The sequence below is a fragment of the Schistocerca cancellata genome, chromosome 1, assembly GCF_023864275.1.
Source record: "Schistocerca cancellata isolate TAMUIC-IGC-003103 chromosome 1, iqSchCanc2.1, whole genome shotgun sequence".
NCBI lineage: Eukaryota > Metazoa > Arthropoda > Insecta > Orthoptera > Acrididae > Schistocerca > Schistocerca cancellata.
In genome coordinates, this window is record NC_064626.1 from 266,478,545 (window position 1) to 266,491,079 (window position 12,535).

The 12,535-nt window shown below is 37.8% G+C and overlaps 1 protein-coding gene across 1 annotated transcript in view; it reads left to right on the top strand.

The window, feature by feature from the left end:
- LOC126170917 (uncharacterized) overlaps positions 1–11,370 on the top strand; it is a 374,584-nt gene extending 363,214 nt beyond the window's left edge. Inside the window, exons 5-6 of the mRNA XM_049920759.1 lie at positions 7,776–7,887; positions 9,925–11,370. The gene's annotated coding sequence lies outside the window, so the exon portion shown is untranslated. The remainder of the gene's footprint in view (positions 1–7,775; positions 7,888–9,924) is intronic.
- Positions 11,371–12,535: the final 1,165 nt, after the last annotated feature.

Genomic DNA, 12,535 nt, shown 5'->3' on the forward strand with positions numbered 1-12,535 from the left:
CTCCCATCACACACCTCGCTTGTCACAACTAATGCCATCTCCTTCTATAACAACATCCCCTATGTGCTCTGTCAGTCGGCTGCCGAACATTACCTCACCCAGTGCCCTCCTGATTCCAAATCTATGACATCCTTCCTGCTCAATTTAATTAACATCATACTTACCAACAACTACTTTACCTTTGACAGCAGGCATACAAACAGATCAGGGGCACAGCCCTGTGAACCAGGATGGCTCCTTCCGATGCCAACCTTTCAATTGTTTACTTGGAGGAGCTTTTCTGATATCCATAGGACTTCAGCCCCTGGGTTTGTTTAGATACAATGATGTCACATTTGCAATATGGAAATTCTTGGAATCTTTAAATACATTCTTCAAATTAAATTTCAAATGGTCCTATTCCAAGTCCCATGCCATTTTCCTTTATGCTGACCTCGTCCTTATTGAGGGTCAGATATACACATCTGTTCACATAAACGTACTAACAAACAACAGTACTTACATTCTGTCTGTTGCCATTCTTTCGATGTCAAACATTCCCTCTCATTCAGCCTTGGCATTACATACTTACCTCACACACTTGTTTAAAATCATATTTCTCAGGCTATCACATGCAATCCTGGTACTGCTGATGCCTCCAAAAAACAACTTATGAATACATCTCTTGTCACTCAGTATTATCCTGGTCTTTAATACAGCTACTTCAACACTGCTGTCTCTTCCTAAAATCATTTCCTGAAATAAGGTCCATTTTGCCCACCACAGAACAGCTTTTCGTCCCCCCATCCCCAAATCACCATAATATCCTAGTCAGATCCAATACTCCTCCTACACCCATTTCCCCACCCTATTGCTCCTACCCCTATGACCACCCCCACTGTAAGATTTGCACTATGCAGCCTCCTACCAGCCCTGCAAGTGGCAAAACTTACACTATCAAAGGCCGAGATATCTATGCAGACATTTTACATTGATATGACTACTACAGAGTTGTCAGTCAGGATAAATGGACACAGACAGAGGGTGTACACTGGCAACACCCAATATCCTGTTGCATAGCATGTTCTACAACATGACAGTCATGACCCTTGTGCCTATTTCACCACATATGCCATCTGGATTCTTCCTCCACACACTAGCTTCTCAGAAGTGGGAACTGACATTACAACATGTCCTTAGTTCTCGCCACTTACTTGGCCTTAATTTAGGTTTTTTTTCCTTACCATTTCTTCTCAGTAACTATTCCTTTCTTCATTCCATTTTAATTTTCTGTATCTTTTATTTTCTGACCTGTCTGAAACTCCCCCACCCCCATCCCCACCACCAATCTCCACCACATACAACACACTTAGCTTTCTGCTCTTATTAACTTTTGCATGATCTTCTGTCAGCAGTTTATGTCTTGCTTATTACCCTATCTTACACTTCTAAGCTCTCAGGTTTTCTAATCTCATCCACTCCAAGCTTTTCATCCCATCCTGTCCAGTAGGTCTCCCCTGACCTGGGGTACTGAGTGACTTTTTCAAACTTTCCCCATTTCCTAAACCTTGCCAGTCCTTTTCCTTCATCCCCCTCTTTCTCTTTAAACCCCCCTGCCACAAGGAGCCACTAGCTCAGAAACCTTGCAAATTTCTTTACCCTTTATATGTGCTTGTTCTTCTGCCACCGCTTGTTGAGCATATTTTTGTCCATATAATTACATCATAACTTGTATTTTGGATGATGCAGACATGTAAATAAATGTAAGTATATACATAAATGATCCCCTAGAATTACAGTCACTGTTATTTAAGAGAGTCCTATACAGGGTATGAATACAGTGACAGTGGTTAGGACATTTATCATCATAAATTTTTAGATGTTCTCTTTCAGAAGTATAAAGAGTTGTTCTAAATGATGGACCCATTTTCAAAATGTTGTATTTATTCAAGTGCAAATCAAACTGAACAAGCTTTATGCCAATAAAAAGAGGAAGTTTCAAAGTTTTTTTCATAATGTTTGAAATCAATTTAAGAAATTGTAATTAATTAGTTTTTAAAAATTATTTAATAATTAGAAATGTGATAAATATTATGAATGTTCAATGTGGCCACCATTGGCTGCACGGCAAACATCGAAGTAGTAGCCAAATTCGTCCCACACAAGCGAAAGCGTATGTGCTGTTACTGAGTGCACGGCAGCAGTGATCAGGTTCTGCAGATTGTTCATAGTGGTTGGTACAGGTGGGACATAAACTTCTTCCTTCACATAACCCCATAAGAAATAGTCGCAGGGTGTGAGATCAGGAGATCTCGGTGGCCAGAAGTGCAGAGCCAGGTCCTCAAGTCTCGTGCGACCGATCCAGTGCTGAGGGAGGCAGTCATTCAAAAAGCCTTGTACATTATGGTGTCAATGGGGCAGAGCTCCATCCTGTTGGAAAATGAAGTCCTGGGAATGTTCCATAACTTGAGGGAACAGCCATTGTTCCATCATGACCAGGTACGTGATTCCCGTTACAGTTCTTTCCGCAAAGAAAAAGGGTCCATAAACCTTTGTATGAGATATGGCACCAGACACGTTGATCTTCGGTGAGCCTCTTTCATGTTGCAACAGTGAATGTGGATTTTCCAAACCCCACATGCAAACTTTGTGTCTGTTGACTTTTCCATTAAGGTTGAATTTGCTTCAACACTAAAAATTACACGCTATAGAAACGCGTCATCCTCCATCTTTGCTAGCACATAACCACAAAATGTGAGATGATTCTCTTTATCATTGGGGTTGACAGCCTGCACAAGTTGTAATCGGTAGGGTTTGTACAGCAAATGCCAACTCAGAACTTTCCATACAGTTGGCTGGGGTAATCCAAGTTCTTGTCTGGCTCTGCTGGTAGACTTACTGGGGCTGCACAAAAACTTTCTTGAATTCATTGGACATCATCCTCTGACACATGCGGCTGGCATGTTCTTTTTCCTTTGCACACATTCCCAGTCTGTTTAAATTGCTTAAACTAATGGATAATACTTTTGCGAGTTGGTGCTGGAATACCAAATTTGGTACGAAATGCATGCTGCACTACAATTTGCGACTCACTTTTTGCAAACTCATAAACACAGAAAAGCTTGGGCTCCACAGTTGCCATCTCACTCACAACTGACAGTGAAAGAGAATGACGGCCCTCCTGCCGTGTGAACTCTACCGGCCACTTCTGAAACCATCACTTCCCACCTGCTGCCACCCACCAAAAACTTTGAAACTTCCTCTTTTCATTGGGATATAGTTTGTTCATTTTCAATTTGTACTTGAATACATACAAATTTTTGAAAATGGGTCCATCATTTGGAATAACCCTGTATTGTTTGACTCTGACACCAGTACTGCATATAAATGTATACTGTCAGGAGGGATTGCATGACATAAAAGACAAACTGAAGTAAATTGGCAGCAGTAACAATTAGATGCAAAGCAAAAAAAGTTAATATGATGTATTTTAAGAGTATAAAATACAATAAACAGAAACCCCTACATTAACAAATTTCAGCTTACCAGTGGCTGAATTTGATGAATACATAAACCTTTTACGGCTTACATCCTATTTTTCCAGGACAACAAACCCAAAAACAGTGGCTAAGAATGAAAAGAAAAAAATATTTCAATTTAGAATTCACTGACTGTCTTTCATCATTATCTTCCTTTCAAGCATTGCCCATTCAAAACTCACAAACAAAATCACTCCCATCTTTACCGAGGTCTTCCAACATCTCTTCTCCCACTTTGTAGTTCAGGATCTTCTGAGGAATTCTTTGACTTAGCAATCTCATGAGGAATTGTCTCCAATTTTCATGTTTTTGAACTTTTTCATTCATGTTGAAAATTGAGTAGAAGAAAATCAGGCAGATAGCAATACCTAAATGTGGCAGCCTCGTCACACAACTTAAGCCATGCAGCAGCTGGGGGTTGTAAAATTACTTACAAACAGCTTCGGATACAGGACTGAATCAACTGTTTGTCTTTTGAGATAAAAATGAAAGCTATAACAACAGAAATTACCCCAAAGAACCCACTTTTAAAAACTAATGACCTCTTCTACTTCACGTTTTTGTCAGTCCTGTTTCCTCTAGAATATTTTCGTATCATCAAATTATTTGGACTGTGGAACTTAAATTCAGGTAAACATTAATTTTCATATGAAATAGGCTCTAAGTTTTCTAGTAGAGGAGTACAGACAAGTGATAGCACAGGCCTACTCTTAAATTAGTAAAGTTATCACTTGGAATAAAGTGGTTGATAAAAACAACAGTTGAGAAGTTAAAGAGGAAGCGCATGGCTTTTACTTCACAGAAATTGATTTTCTACTAACACACACAACCTGATTTATAACATATCAAACAAGTGTGAGCAGATTAACACTAGTAGTTATTGCTTGTTAGTATACTTTACACAAGTAGCTTGCAATTGCTCCTAATTTATAACTGAATGAATGAATAAATAACTGAAAGAGGAAAGACAACACTTCATATGCAGGGGAAAGACTGGTTTTAATTCCTGTTCAGATTTATTTCTCTTTATCTTACTTTTCTTGTTGAGATATCATGTTATATTTCACACATAATGAATATTGTTCCCAAAAATGATAAAACCACAATGAACTAATTTAAAAAATGTGAATGTGGACATTAGTTTGAAGAGTAATGAGTCCACAAGTCATTTATACTATTTTGTTACTAGTTTGTATTTATATACAGAGATTCAGCTATGCTGTTATCCTCATGTTTAAAATATTGTAATTCTATTTCCACTCAAATTACTTGTGAAAAAGTCCTCACTAGATAACATATAGTCTCTTTCCATAGCTACATTAATAGCACATGTATTGGTATCATCTTTGCTTTTCATATACAGCTACAGTAATTTCTCCTGCTAGTATCAGAGTTATAAATGAGACAAATTTAACAGCATATCACTCTTCAAAATTCTAATAGTTCTTTTGGAAAAATTATAACACTTACCCAAGATTTATTCATTTTGAACTTGAAAATGATTGATGTCTTATTAGGAAGTTATTGTTATATGGAACTGTTGCTTCATTGTGAGCAGGCAATCCAGCTTTACGCAGCTAAGAGATCTTCTTACAAAAGTGGAACAGTGGAGAAAAACTGATAATAATCATACAGGGCTACATGTGGTGGGACTGTCATACCAGATGGAAGGGAACAGACATGGCATCTAAGGATGATTCACCAGTTAACTACAGTAACAGTTATGCTCGTGTTTCTGTAAGAGCCCTGAAAGAAAGGTGCTCATCAAAAATTGAACAGATTTGTAAAACGGGAGTGACATATAAAGATTCCTAAACAATACTTCGCATCATGAGTTTAATGTCAGGATACACTTATGCTGTAAATTTAAATCAACAACAGCAACAAAAAGGCAACCACAGAACAATGCGGTAAGATCATAAACACTTCCTTCAAATTTCATTTATGTCTTCAAGTTTTTGAAATATCAACTGCCCACTTCAGTACATGTTTGCAGGCATTGCTGCTATGATTTATGGACAAACCGAAGATATTCCTCTGATATCACTGCACATTCAGCAACAAGTGATCTTTTAAATCCTCCTGGGTCATTAGAGCTTGTCCAAGTGTGATCAAAAAGTAATGAGAGCTGTTGTTTTTCTTAAAGATTTTTTGTTTATTCATCAACATCAACATCGTCCCCTTCAAAGTAATTCCCTTCAGATATAACACATGTGTCAATGCTTTTACCACACTTGTAAGCACTTCTGGAACTCACTTTTCATTATTGTGTTCAGTTCCTTCAGCAAATCTGTTTTTATCTCACCAGTGATGGCGAAACAATGTTGTTTCATTGTTCTCGTTTTGTTGTTTTGCCAAAAAATCATGAACAAGCAGTGAGATGTGAGGGGGGACATGCAATTTCCACAAGTTGTTTTGCCACAATTCTGGTCATTTTCATCAAACTGCTTCGTGTGAACCATAAGACAGGAAATCAGGATGCATTATCCAATTGTAATTGAAGAAAGCAGCAAGAAGAACCTTCATATGTGATCTGATTTCATCAAATTTTTTTCAGTCTAGGTTCTTCGGGCTGTTTCTATTGGGACAATTGGGCCTTAGTTTCATCACATCCATATACCTTTGTTTCATAACCAATAATAGCTTTCTTTAGAAGTTCTGTTTCATTGAATTCATTCAGCAATTCCTGAGCGATAGCTACGCAATGTCATTTTTAGTCAAAATTCAACAATTTCAGAACAAACTTTGCTCCTAGACATTTCATGCCCAAAACATCCAAACAAATTGCTTGTCATGAGCCAAAAGATACGCTGTCGTCATAAGAAACCTCTCTGATGGTGATTCAGCTATTTTTTCAGAACCATTTTCTTTACTTCTCACCCATTGATGTCAGTAACAGACATGCTAGGGCATCAAGGGTGATTGTCATCTTCAATGTCTTCTCGAACCTCTCTGAAACGTTCATACCACTTGTCTTATGTTTCCTAGTAGATTCACCAAAAGCCTGTCAGCATTTCAAACATAGTGCTGTACTTTATTCCATTTATCAAACAAAGTTTAATGCAAATTCTTTGGTCCATCTTTTTCAAAAGTAAAAATTCACAAAGCACCGGAAAGCATGTATAAGCTTTTCGACTGTCAACAATAAAATAAATATTCAAAATAGCTGGAAATGCAAACACATATCAGGAATGTGTATACCAACAAGGTAACAATTTTTCTGGGGAAACCAAATGCATAAAGCCTGCAAAATTAAAAAAATTCGATTACTTTTTACCAAACCTCGTACACAAACTTCATATTTGAGTTTACCCCAAGAGAGAAAAGCCAATGGCACCAAATTAACCTAGTGTCAGAAAATTCAATTACACTTTCATGTACTATCCAGCAAACAGGAAAGGGCTGGGTGTGTGCTCTCATAGCCACAACTGAATAGTGATACAGGCAAACATCATGCTGTTCAAATACATCTATGTATTTCAAGTGATAATTCCTGTAGGAGAGCCAACAGCACTTTGGTAAGAAACTGTGAGTATCTTTTATGCATTAGGGTTTCTTTAGTGACGTAAGGATAAGTCGTGTAGTCTCCAATACCGCCCACACGAAATGTTCACACTATGCTGTCTCTGATGTTCAATGTGTTTCAGCCAGTGCAGATTCACTGTGGCCCTATGAAGCATATTTCTTATATTCAACTTTCCATAGTTTGTAGTGGTAGCTTCATCAGCGAAGAAAATTCCTTGACGAAGGGGACGAAACCAGGAAAACCGGGTGATAGAATTCCATGTGTCTCCCACAACCCTGCTGGTTAATCTGCTGGTGAAGTGGTACATGGTACAGATGAAAGGTGCTTTCACAAAGAATGTGAACATTGCTAGGCTGACTTATTCCAGAGACAGTGGCAATTTCCCTGAAGTTAACTTGTGCATTATAAACAACTACCAGAACATCTGTTTCATTTGTTCTGCTCATTGCAAGTTTGCTCCTTACCCTTTGCATAATATTCCAATGCCCTTTCAATAACAATTTTTTGCACATTAAGGCAGTGTCATTCTTGCTGGCAACCATCTGCCTGGATACCTTTTCGCATAGAACTCAACTGTTGTCTTTGCGTTTCTTCAGTGCTCACTGTAAAAAAGGAAGCATATCCAGTTTTTTCTCTTGGTTTGTGAAAGAAATTTTTTTTTTTTTTCAAACTAGCTAGCATATGTACAACACAGAATAAAAACAAAATTCCACTGTGCCCCTATTTTACAGGTACTGTGGCAGTGCAACCCATGTTTCCTCAATGTCCGATGCGAATTATTTCCTTATTTGGGTATGAAATCATGAACTTCGCATAAGAAAACTATTGGTTTCATGTTCACAAGTAAGTTTCAAGTTCTAAATATTGTAATTACCTAAAAACTAGTAAGCAGATTCTGAAGAGTGAAAACTGTTGAATCTCTCTGTTTTAGAAATATGGTGCTATCTGCAGAAATAAATAGTTTGATTTAAACATGCAATGTTAATACCAACACCCACATAATTAATATAGCTCTGCAAGTAGACTATATATCTTTTAGCAAGTAATTTCTCACATTTCATCAAGGTGAAAACAGAGATGGTTCCAGATATACACTGATGGCAAAAAAAGTCACAACACCAAGAAAGAGTTGTGCAACACAAATGAAAGTTGGTAAGTGCATTTCAAATTTCACACCAGTCACATAAGAGTGGCACTAGTAGCACTACTACGAGCATGCTAATCAAGTTTGCTATAAATGCATTCTGTAATGGTTGTGAATATTAATTACCTTTGAGATTTGATAAGGTGAGTTGGTCAATCAAGAATGCCCTTAGGGTGACAACACTTTGCCAAGTCTGGATGAGGCCTTGTAATAGGATAAGAGAAGCTGAATGTTCCCTCTGCGGTATTGTAGAAAGACTTGGCAGGGATGTAGCCACTGTACATGTATGCTGACAATGGTGGCCATGGAACATACAGTCCCAAGAAGACTGGGCTCTGGATGGCCACATAGTACTACCGACAGGGAAGACCACCGTGTCCAGCGTAAGACTCTGGTGCATCGTACTGCACCTGCAGCAGCAATCTGAGCAGCAGCTGACACTACAGTGACCCAGTGAACTGTTACAAATCATTACTTCAAGGACATCTCTCAACCAGATGTTCTGTAGCTTGCATTCCACTAACCCCAAAGTGCCACCATTTGGGACCTCAGTGGTGTCAAGCAGGAGCTCATTGGAGGGCAGGGTGGAGGTCTGTTGTGTTTTCTGATGAATGCTGGTTCTGCAAGTGATGGCCGTGTATTGGTTAGGAGGAGGCCAGTTAAGGGCCTGCAACCAGCCTGTCCGCATGCTAGAAACAGTGGATCCACACCTTGAGTTTTTGCCTGGAGTGCAATTTTGTATGACAGTAGGAGCACTCTTGTGGTTATTCCACATGCCCTGACTGCAAATCTACACATCAGTCTGGTGATTTGACCTTTTCTGCTGCCACTCACAAACAGCATTCCAAGGGATGTTTTCCAATAGGAAAATGCTTGCCCACACATCACTGTAGTAACCCAACAAGTTCTACAGAGTGTCATCATGTTGCTTTGGCCTGCTCAATAACCATGTCCGTCTCCAATCAAGCACATACAGGACACCATCAGACAGCAACCCCAACATCATTCACTAACAGTACTAGCCATCCCTGTACTGACTGACTCCCACAAACTGACATCTGGCACCTGTACAACACAATGCAGGCACATTTGCATGCTCGTATTCAACATTCTGGCAGTTACATCACTTATGAATGTACCAGCATTTCACATCTGCAGTAGCTTATCTCGCACTTACCTTAACCTGTGATCTAGCAGTGTTACTTAAATATGTTACCTAGACAAATGTATTCCCAAAATTCACCATTCTACATTAATTATGTTTTGGTACTGCTTTTTTTCCATCAGTGTATTTCATGTGAACAGCTTAGCTGAACCCCACTGTAAACTACTACACTTCAGTCAATAAGATAATAAGAAAGTAAAGGCAATATAAATATTTATTAAGAGATGATTCACACAGGAAACTGAAATGCAGTACCATGCACACAGGATCATCTTCCAGAATTAATGCATAAATTAAGTTGTCCTGTTTTACTGCACAGACAGTATATTATTATTGTTTTTTTTCTTTGTGTAAAATGACTGACTCAAATAAATCTCACTAAGTGTCTGTTTATAAATCCCTCATAATCAAGGTATTCCGTATCACCACATTTCTGTAATGAAAATAAATTACCCCATATTTCTACTAAATTTTCTAGAATGCTTAACTTTTATATATGTTACACACCACTATCACTCATCACAAATTGTATATGTGGCACATTTAATTTGGTCATGAATCTCATTTACAGGCTGCTGCAATAAACTGATGCTGCTCCGGATGCTGGACAAAAAATCAAGAAAATGCAGAGACAACTAGAATATTAATCATAAATCATAACTTTGATACTGAAGATTTACAGAGGTTTTTAAGTTGTGGATGCTTGTGATATGATGAAGTAATTCCATGGCATCAAGACTGATAATTATTTAGTGTGCTTCAAACTTAGGCTACAGTATCATTTTTGTCCCCTCCTTATGGCTTTTTACCTTATTTTTGTTGTGGACGTCACATTATATTTAGACTGTTAAGTTTTTTGTGCTCTAATCTTAGTATCAACAACAATAGTTAAGACCACAATTGCAGATCTTAATGTAAAAAATTGTAATATATATATAATGCTGAAGCAATCAGCACAATTTTAAAGGAGACAATAGGAAAACAATAAAATAATGTACCAGTGAAATATTTTTAATGTTTTATATGCTGTGAAGACTATGAAGATAATGTTACCGCTCTACTACTATGTAAATTAAATAACTGCATTTTGATGGAATTAAAAAACATGAAAATTTTACAATATCCAGTTCCATAAAAGATAAGTTAAATATTAACATAAAACACACACACACACACACACACACACACACACACACACACACACACACACACACACACAGAGAGAGAGAGAGAGAGAGAGAGAGAGAGAGAGAGAGAGAGAGAGAGAGAGAAATGGATGGTTGTGGGAACACTTTACTATACTGTGTTGTGTTATGTACATGTCTTTTTAAAGACACAGTAATTCTTTCGTCTGCATGAAAATTTCTCCTAATTCTAAGGTGAAACAGTTTTATAAAAACTATGTTAGTTGTTGATTGTTACACAATTTTTAATAAATATATAGAAATTTTTTTACTGTTTTAATACAACTGTCAGCATTTTCTAAATCATTTACTTCCATCACTGCTAAACCACTGCCTCCATATCACCATCATTACTTCGTGTTAACTGTCAATAATATGGCAAAATAATATTTTAAAAGTTAACTCCTTTCACATCAGAGAACCACACATGACATCATTTAAATCTGCGGTTTTTTTAAGTTTGAAAATAAGAATTTGTCATAGTGTACGACCAGTTTCTTGAGGTCTGCAAGGAGAAGTGGTCACAAGCACTTCTCCATATGATACATGCAACAACAGTGCAGGAATGTAACAAACATCTGAAGGGTACTTTTCTAGATGCACCCTTCTATTTTCATGAACAAAACTGCTGCTGATGTGGTGTCTTTCGCTGACTGCACTACATGCAACAATAGTCCAGGAATGTAACTGAAACATTTTAAGGTGACATTTCCAGATGCACCTTTCTATTTCCATTAACAAAAGTGCTCCTGCTAGGGTATCTTTTGCTGACTTCACTGTAAACAGTTCCTGTGTTACGTTATATTGAAGTCATCATTAACAGTACAGTGTTAGTTTCATCTGGAGCAGAGGGGGAAAGAAGGCAAAGGAGGTGGGGGGAGGGGGGGGGGAGAGAGAGAGAGAGAGAGAGAGAGAGAGAGAGAGAGAGAGAGAGAGAGACGGAAGAGGTAGCACTGTGTTGTTCATTCATTTTTATTTCCCACATTATCAAATTTCTTCTTTTTTGTGTCACATTGGAATGTTATGATAACAGTTCACTGAAAAAAAAGGGGGGGGGGGGGGGGGTTGAAACGTGAACTAAGCAACACAATGAATCACAGATATGGCTCGACTTTGGATGCAAATACCACCACACTAAGACCACCACTTACATTATTCGTTTCTTATTTAATTCAGTCATGTTACAGTCTTACGTAAAAACAGAAATATGTGTTCATGTAATGAGAACACTGTTTTACTGAAATTTTTCATCACCAGTGATTACCACTATGGTACCGTTTACCCATATTAAATAAAGAAATTCTTAAAACTGGTATATTCCACATTTTGTGTATGGGATGGGCTAGCCTAAGGATGGACATCCGTACACAGGGCCCAGCCTGCAGGCAATAGTTTGCCAACCTAGGCGCTCAGCAGTATTTCAGGAACAGGATCTGTTGCTGAGTTTTGGTTAGCAACATGGGCTTTGTCCTGAAATTAAAGTCATAGATGGAGCAAGGACTCATTACCGTGTTAGAATTGACATTAAGGTACAGATAGAAAAAGGAAATATAATGAACTGAGATAAACAATGGTCATGAAAATCAAAGGGTACACTGAAAACATAATCCTGAAAAAATGCTGGAAGTACACACAAATAAAAAATAAATACATGAGATAGTAAAACCAAAAACCAGAAACTATTTGAGATTTGAGCAGGTGTGAGAATGACAGAAATAGTAACGATACTCAAATTCATGACATGTATGTGATCATTTTTAAGGTGAAAATGAAGTAGTGTCCTGAATGAGGTGTAACAGTGCAGTTTATGTGAGCCTGACTGTTACCAAAATGTGCTGCAAAATAAACATAAAACCAACAGAAAATAACATGTTTTACGGTACACGTGTAAAGGACAGTACTCTTCAAAAGATTAAATCTCACACATCAACATGCCATAATGGACAGCAAGTTTCAGTATTCTGCCAAATTAAATTAGATTTATGAATGGATAATGCA